The sequence below is a fragment of the Arachis hypogaea genome, chromosome 13 (assembly GCF_003086295.3).
Source record: "Arachis hypogaea cultivar Tifrunner chromosome 13, arahy.Tifrunner.gnm2.J5K5, whole genome shotgun sequence".
NCBI lineage: Eukaryota > Viridiplantae > Streptophyta > Magnoliopsida > Fabales > Fabaceae > Arachis > Arachis hypogaea.
The window spans coordinates 29,886,858-29,895,365 of record NC_092048.1 but is presented as its reverse complement, the minus strand read 5'-3'; the positions used below and the strand labels follow the sequence as shown (position 1 = coordinate 29,895,365).

Genomic DNA, 8,508 nt, shown 5'->3' with positions numbered 1-8,508 from the left:
GAAAAACTCAAAATCCCTCCTCCTATGAAAGATACGATCTGACCTAGAACACGGCAATAGCTCCACACGGGTTCCAGACCCTCTCCTGACAATCTTAGCTACATCAATCTCACTCACACTTTCAGCATCCACAAACAAAGACACCCGTATCTTTGCATCATCACTAACCCAATTATACGAACCATCTTCCACTAAAGGTTGCTCCTTTCTTACTTTTTTTTCCCATTTCCCCCAGCAAAGAGAAACACGAAAGAGAAAAAACAAGTAAAATACACAGAGCGTACATCTTTTGCTCATTTTGCTCTTTTTAACACATTTAGATAGAGGGAAGAGGGATGGAAACCTGCCCACTCAAAATTAAATTCAACATGAAAAATTGCTTCAGTTCCAAACTCAAACCCCAACCGTCAGATCCAATAAAAACAAAATGTTTCTACTGTCATGAGTAAGCGCAATCGTCAAGTACACACTGCCCAAAAGAATGTCATTAATTAAATCTCCATCTTCATTTATATCAACATATAACCTGTTCTCAATTTTTGATAAAGCATTTAAGCTTGGGGGCTCCACACCCTTTACACTTGCCAAGTTATAGCTCAACCTGCTTCATCAAAATGACAACAAGTCAAACTTGGAGGCTATGATACGGCCGTTACAGTAAACATAATCAGCTTTACGAGCTATAACTCAGCCGAGCCGTTACAAAATTATTTCGTACGTTATAAATTGATTCTGCATTCAAATATGGTGCCATTCAATGAGAATAACTACCGAAAGTGTAACAGCTGATACTTGGCTATAAAAAGGTAAGACATTGTATCCTCAAGGGATAGAATGAATACATAATACTGACTTAAGTATCGGAGTGCCTTTGCAGGTACACTCCCCCCCCCTTTTTGATTCACTCTGTTTGTAACAAGGAATACCTCCGGACAAAGAACTTGGATCATTTTAACTTACAGCTCGGCGCTGGAGAAGAAAGTTCGGCAACGATTCCTCGGAAGCTGAAGTCAAGCCCAGGTATTCATTCAAGAATAGTTCTTATTTCTCTGATTCTGTTTTTTTAAGTTTCCTAGCCTTAGGGATGGTCCCTTTATCCAATATTTGCTTGTAGGCCTTGGGTATGAGTGTGATTAGGGGGTATAACTCTAGAATTTGCCTATTCGGGGAGTTTTAGCCAAAGGTAGCCATTTAAATGGTAGTTCCTTGCTTGGTAGATTAGGGTTTTGGCTCCCTATGTTTCCCTTGACATGGCATTTGTTAGCCACAATTACTTGCTTGACCTCCTCATCGTTGATGTACTCATGACAAATATTTTCGATATCTTGCATGCTCCAAACAGGCATGAAGCATGATGGTATGATGTTTTTGAAAATCTTTGTTCATCAGGCCATTGCTTAAGCAGAGACTAGCTACAAAGACTGTCAACCCGACAATTCCCAAGCAAGCATTATTGAATCAATCAAGGCATTTTTTAGTCAAATCATCATCTCGTTGGGTCACTCCCACCATATTGATGGGGTGCTTGGGCTTCATAGTCTTTGTTGTGAATTGCTCATGATACTTTTTGAAGGTTTACAAGTGATTTGAGAATGGGAGTTGAATCAAGAAAACACAAGTAATAATCAATTTTATAGATTATGCAACAAAACTGATAAATTAAGAGATTATTTTAGTTTTTGTCTCATTTTGTAATAGCAAAACAGTGCAAAAATGAAATTTGTAGAGAATATGGATAGAGAAGAGTAACATCACGATATATCCTGGTTTAGCCACGAAGTATAATGTGATCTACATTCAGTTTCTATTACAATCATCAATTCCAAGAGACTCACACTCTTGTAACACACCTAAGTTATCCTAAACTCAATAACTCCTAGGTGCTAACCCAACCTAGTTAAGGGAAACCAAGTACACTCTAAAGCTAACACACTTTCGAAATCAAACACTAAAACAAAGGATTAAAATAGCTTTTGTGTCATCAACTCTCGTTTCCTTTTGTATTTCTCAATATAAGTTTAATTATAGACAATAGAAAAATATGAACACACTCAAAAATAAGAAAAACAAAGACTGTGTGTATGATCTGAATTATGCACGAATTGGTTGCCTTCTTTCTTGAAGGAATTATCATATATAAAGCTTGAAATTTCATCTTCAATGTAGAAAACCTTTTTCTGTTGATCAAGCTAGCCATTGCACCTTTACTGCTCTACCCATTGGCATTGAGAAAAGAATGTCTCCTTTTTTTTTCTTCAATTTCAAGTGTAGTAGCTGTCCAATTATATGTGACATGAATTCTGTTGGTGTAGGAGCTTCCTCTAAGTTCTCCTTTCTTTGTTCCTTTGGAGGGACTTTGATTGTCTTCTTCTTCTCTTTGGGGAGCTTTTTATTAATCACTGTTCCACTTACTAAGGGGATGGCCTTATATTCTTTCCTAGGGTTTGGTATGGTGTCACTAGGGAAGGAATTGGTGGGTCTTTTCACCAATTACTTGGCCTTCTGTCCTACTTGCACCTTTAGGTTTCTTATCAAAGATTCTTGATTTTGAAATTTGCCTCTTCTTCTTGTATGAAAGCTTTAGTTTGTTGCATTAATGAGTTATTAACCTGAGAGGGTTTTTCAACTGTGAGTTCAAGAGGTGATTTTTTATGATTGGCTTGTTGATATGGATTTTTGAAATTTCTTGTCCTTGTTTATTCCAACCAAAATTACGGTAGTTTTTCCAGCCAGGATTATAAATTTTTTAAAATGGATCATTTTCTGCGCTTGAAGAATGTCCCATGAAGTTCACTTGCTCATTGTATGCATCACACCTTCCACTTGGATGTTCTCCTCTACGCATATCACATGAAGTTTGACATCTGATGGCTGCCACTTGATTCTGCTCGAATTATTTTGTGAGTGAATTTATTCGCCTGGACATCGCCTCATTTTTTGCTAGAAGGGCGTCTACGGTATCCAGTGCCATCATACCCTTTTTCATAGCCCTTTCGGATGAGTACATAAAATTGTTGGCCGCTACCATCTCTATCAATTCCAATACTTCTTCAGGCATTTTTCTATGTAGAAAACTCCCAGCCGATGAGTCATTTCACATATACTCTGTGTCAGAGCAGTAGTCTCTATTCTAGTGGAAATCTCTGCAACAGTTTTGGGGTAGCGCCTCTGTCTGTGATTTCTAGTAGACTCAACTAAGTCGCTGATCAGTTGCCATGCTTCATCTGCAGTTTTGTACTTTTTCAGAGAACCATTACTGGCACCTTCCAGTGTGGTCTTATCCTAGGGGTTCATGCCTTGAGTGAAGTAGCTGATCAGTACTAGTTTACCAATCATGTGATGGGGACATGCGTCCAGGAGATTGTTGAAGCGCTCCCAATATTCATAGAGAGTCTCTGATTCACCTTGAACAATGCAGGAGATCTCTTTTCTCAGTCTATCTGTGACTTCAGCTGGGAAGTATTTTTCCAAAAATTCTCTTCTGAGTGTATCCCAGTTGGTAATAGTTGCTTCAGGTTGGGAGTAGTACCACTCCATCGCCTTTCCCTCAAGAGAAAACGGGAAAGCGGTTAACAGGATAGAAGTTTCATCTGCACCATGACGCCTAACAGTAGAACAAGCTGTCTGGAAATTCCTAAGGTGCTTGATAGGCTCTTGAGCAGGTAAGCCATGAAACTTAGGCATCAAGTTGATCAGTGCGGTTTTTAGTTCAAAATCTGTAGCTGCAGTTGGGTGATGCACTTGGTATGGCTGCAGTGTAAAATCTGGGGCTCCTGCCTCCTGGAGAGTAATCCTCCTAGGTGCTGCCATGTTTCCTGCACGTAAATCAACTGGATCAGTAGTAAATGAGCTTGTCTCGCTCTCAGATGGCAGTTTAGATTCGCCCTCAGATGATACTGGTGAATTGATAATAACCACTTCACCACCCTCGGAGGCTAACCAACGTCGAGTTTGTCTAATATGTGAAAGAGTTCTTTCAATTTCAGGGTCAAATGGGACTAAACTCGGATCAGGCAATGAACGCGTCATTCAATGAGAAAGACATGTAACTCATGGTAACAGAAATAAAAATAAAATATGCAGATAAAATAAAATATATACACTAATTAATAATTTAGCACACTATTGCAACTCCCCGGTAATGGCGCCAAAAATTGATGTGTGACAGAAGTTAACCAATTAAGAGATTTCAATTAAGAGATAGTGTTGCACGTATAGCTCTTAACCAGCTAAGATCTGCCTCACCAATTTAAAAAGGGTTGTCACAAATTTTAGAAATAAAATACTGGGAATATGAGTCCCAGGTCGTCTCCCAACGAGTTGCAGGAAAGAGTGCTAATTTATTAATCAGAAAATTCCCAGAAAGTTGAGTTTGATAACAAGTAATTAAAATAATTGTAAATTAAGGCAATAAAAATAAACTAAAAATAATTATTGATATTCTGAATAAAAAGTCTTGACTGGGAAAATAATTAAGTGGAACTTCTATCCTTGTTGGGATCTTCTCAAGTGTGGTGTAAAAAGGTTGTTGTTCTCACTCGATTTTCCCTTACTTAAATAAGAAAGGATATGGTGATTGAACTAACTCTTACCCTCAGATCCTAGCCCTCTCCCTTGGGGAGGTCTAGTGTTAGTAAGTATGAAGTTAGCTAACAACGTCCAGTTTAACCAAGCACTTGAGCATTCCAACTCAAGTATCACCTCTTAATTAACCCCCATGTCAAGTAGAAATTATACTCCATTGACATGAAATTAATAATCATAAAAATATGAGAAGACATGATTAATTAAATTAAAATAGAGAATTAAAATTAATTAAAATAAAAATAACTTCATATATTAATAAATTCAAAATGTAACATACTTAATTGAATAGAGTCAATGAGTAACTAATTAAAAATAAAGGAATAAGGAAACAAACTAAAGTAATGTCTTCAACGGAGGTAATGACTTTCAGCATCCAAAAATCCAAGCAAAAGCATAAAACTATCAATGTAATGTAACTCTCAAAACTCATATCTGAAACTAAGTGTAATCCTAATGTGATGAAACTCAATGTGTGTGGATGCCTGTTGAGTCTCTGCATATTTCCTAGGTTTAATCTGTGTTTCTGAGCCGAAAATTGGGTCAAAAAGCGGCCCAAAATCACCCCAGCGTATTCTGTTATTTTTGCAGATCGCGCAGGTCACACGTGCGCGTCGTCCACGCATTCACGTCATTCAGCGTTTTTTCTTGTCATGCATTTGCGTCGTTCACGCGTTCGCGTCATGTGTGCAGACTCCAATCCACGCGTGTACGCCAGGCACGCGTCCGCGTCGCTGTGAATTCTTCACTCCGCGCGTTCGCATGGGCCATGCGCTCGCGTCATTGCTCGCTGGTCATCTCCTTAGTTTCTTGTGTTTCTTCCATTTTTGCAAGCCTCCTCTCCAATTTCCAAGTCATTCATGCCCTATGAAGCCTGAAATACTTAACACACAAATCACGGCATCGAATGGGATAAAGGAGAATTAAAATACATAATTAAAAGTCTCTAGGAAGCAAGTTTTCAACCATGGAGTGATTTTGGGAAGGAATTGTAAATACATGCTTATCATATGAATAAGTGGGTAAAGATTTGATAAAACCACACAATTAAACACAATATGAATCATAAAATAATGGTTTATCAGGCTACCTCCAAATTGGTCCCTCTGTACTAATTAGATGAGTGAAGGCTTTAGTTCAAAATTATTTGCTTGAATTGTGAGTCTCACTATGCTGTCTCCACAGCTTTCAAAGGTGGGTGTGTTGTAATCTCCAAAGGTCCTTCTTGCATTGTTTTGCTCGTTTGCCATTCTTTCTTCTTCTTGTCTCCTGACTCTTGCTTTATTTCTTAATAAAAATAGAGTTAACTTTATTCCAGGATCATATTGGAGAGGAGGTGTGGGACTCCTCCTTCTTGCATGTAAGACAACAATAAAAATAAGATCAAGCGTACCTTGCGACATACAAAGAAAAAAAAGAAGGAATTTAAATAAGGTAAAGAACGAAAATAATGTAAAAAAAATGTAATAGAATAAAAAATATAAAAGAAAAGAAAAAAGAACGTAGAATAGAAAAAATAAGGAAACTAAACGTGAACAAAAGAAAAAAAAGAAATTAAACAATATCTAAATTAGGATTTAATCGGACGTTATGTTGTCAATCTCAATTAATCTCCGACAACGGCGTCAAAAACTTTATGAGTGAAAATTAAAGCTTAAGGATACCGACAAATGCATCGGATCACTCAAGTAATACCACGGTGAGTGGATACCGTTTCCACAAGAATTAAAAGATTGAGCAAGCAAATATCATATTAAATGCCTAATTAGATTAAAAGAACCTGAATAGAAGAGGGCAAGATTGAGTCTTGTTGAGAACTTTAGAACTTGAATGCTTGAATGCTTACATACAGAGAACTTGGATGTTGATTTGAGAGAAGACAATGATGGTAAGAATCAAGGATTTCAGAGATGTTTATGCTCTTAGAGAAATCAAATCTTGTTTACCTATCTTGAAGTATGCAATGATCTTTCACGATAAATCTTTAGTAAGTGATTTCCAATTCCTTGGTTTCACAGTTTCTCAATAATTAATTAGTGGTCAATTAATTAATCAAAGAGGTTAAGCACAAAAACTGATTTAGATTTAAATAAGATTTAAAATTAGTCCTTAGATCGAATTATATATCACGTATTCAAGCTAGTCCTGTCTAGTTAAATCTTAGAATAAAAACACAATTTTCAAAAGTTGTTCTAATCCAAATTATATGTCACTTATTCAAAATTAGAGTGATTGAAAATCATGTATGTGTCGCACACTAATTGAACCACTATTCCTAGCCAAATTCAAAGAGTCATGTGAAAGAGTTTTCAAGCTATAATTCAAATATCAAAATTTTCAATTATAATAAAAAAATTCAAAAGAGATTAGCATACCTTCCAATACCACTAATTTGAATGAAGAACGAATAACTCAATTATGAAATAGATCAATGCAAAACTTCAAAATAAAATAAACTTAGATTAATAACCCATAGAAAATATAAACAGAGCATCTAACCCTTTGAAAAAGAATTACTTACCCATGAAAAAGTAAAGAAAATGAGAAGGAAAACTATGCTGAAGAACCGAATGTCTTTCTTTGTACAAGGTTCACTTATTTATATCCTAAATTATAGAATTCAAAATCAAACTATCCTAATCTTATCTCTTGGAGAGAAAGATAAGATAACTACTTACTGACTTCAATTTCAAATTCAAAACAATAATTCAAATCAAATCCTAACAACCAAATCTCTTATATTTCTAGAAAGAATTATATAACTAATCTTCTAGAGTTTTCAATATTTTAGATGTGATTAAGGCTTCTAATGAATTAAGCTTGGGTCTTAATTGTTGCTTCTTGAGAGTTATAATTAGCTTTAAGTCGGGTTTGTATTAAAGGACATTGGGAAAAATCCCAAAAATTCACCTTTTAGGGGCACACATACGCCGGGCGTAGGTGCAGGTTTGCCGGGCGTGCAGGAGGAACGCATGGGAGTCCGCCGGGCGTGGGAAGGGGCCGCCGATCGTGTTGATAGGCCGCTAGGCGTGGGGTTTGTCCACCAAGCGTGCAGGAGCAAGGAGGGGTCCGTCAGGAGTGTGTGTTGTCTTAGCTCCACTTTTTCTTAGGCATGCTTTTGTTCCTTAGGCTACGCTTATACTGTAGTTGTGTTTTTGTTATGAAAAAGCCTTGATTCTTGTTTGTTTTTGAGCCAAAAACTCCTGAAAATGCAAAAAATACTATCCTAACTCCAAACATTTGATTATTTATTGAATTCTATTAAAAAACATTAAGAAATTTGATAAAACCTAAACAAATGAATAATAAAAAGACCTAAAAATCTCTTAAGATGACGTGTCATCATTCACACCCTTCACTTGGATGTACTCTTCCACACAAGTCATATGAGGTTTGAGTTCTAATGGCTAAAACTTGCTTATGTCCTAGTTGTTTTGTGAGTGAGGAGAGTTATTGGGACATAATTCTATTTTGTGCTAGAATTGCATCCATGGTGTCTAATGCCATCACACCCTTTTTTGCTGGACCTTTCGGATGAATACATGAAATTATTGGCCGCCACTATTTCTATCAATTTCAATGCTTCTTCAAGCGTCTTTCTATATAAAAAACCTCCTGCCAATGAGTCGATCATCGTTCTTGAGGCTTGAGAGACTCCATCATGAAAAGTTTGGATTTAAAGCCATTCAGGGAAAGCCTGATGTGGGTATTTTTTTTTAGCATCTCTTTGTACCTTTCCAAACTTCATAGAGTGATTCACCATCGTTTTAGAAAAAGAAATTGATGTCATTCATCAACCGGGCCAACTTTTAGGGTGAAAAGTATTTAGTTAGGAATTCGCTAACTAAATCCTCCCAAGAGATAATGCTGCTCAAAGGTTGAGCTTGGAGCCATTGCATGACTCTATTTCTCAAAGAGAATAGA

General features: G+C 36.8%; 1 non-coding gene across 1 annotated transcript; it reads left to right on the top strand.

Annotated features, from left to right (window-relative positions):
- Positions 1-3,330: 3,330 nt before the first annotated feature.
- LOC112739147 (small nucleolar RNA R71) lies at positions 3,331-3,438 on the top strand. The gene has a single exon (XR_003170086.1). It is a non-coding gene; the product is annotated as a small nucleolar RNA R71 (small nucleolar RNA).
- The last annotated feature ends 5,070 nt before the right edge of the window (positions 3,439-8,508 follow it).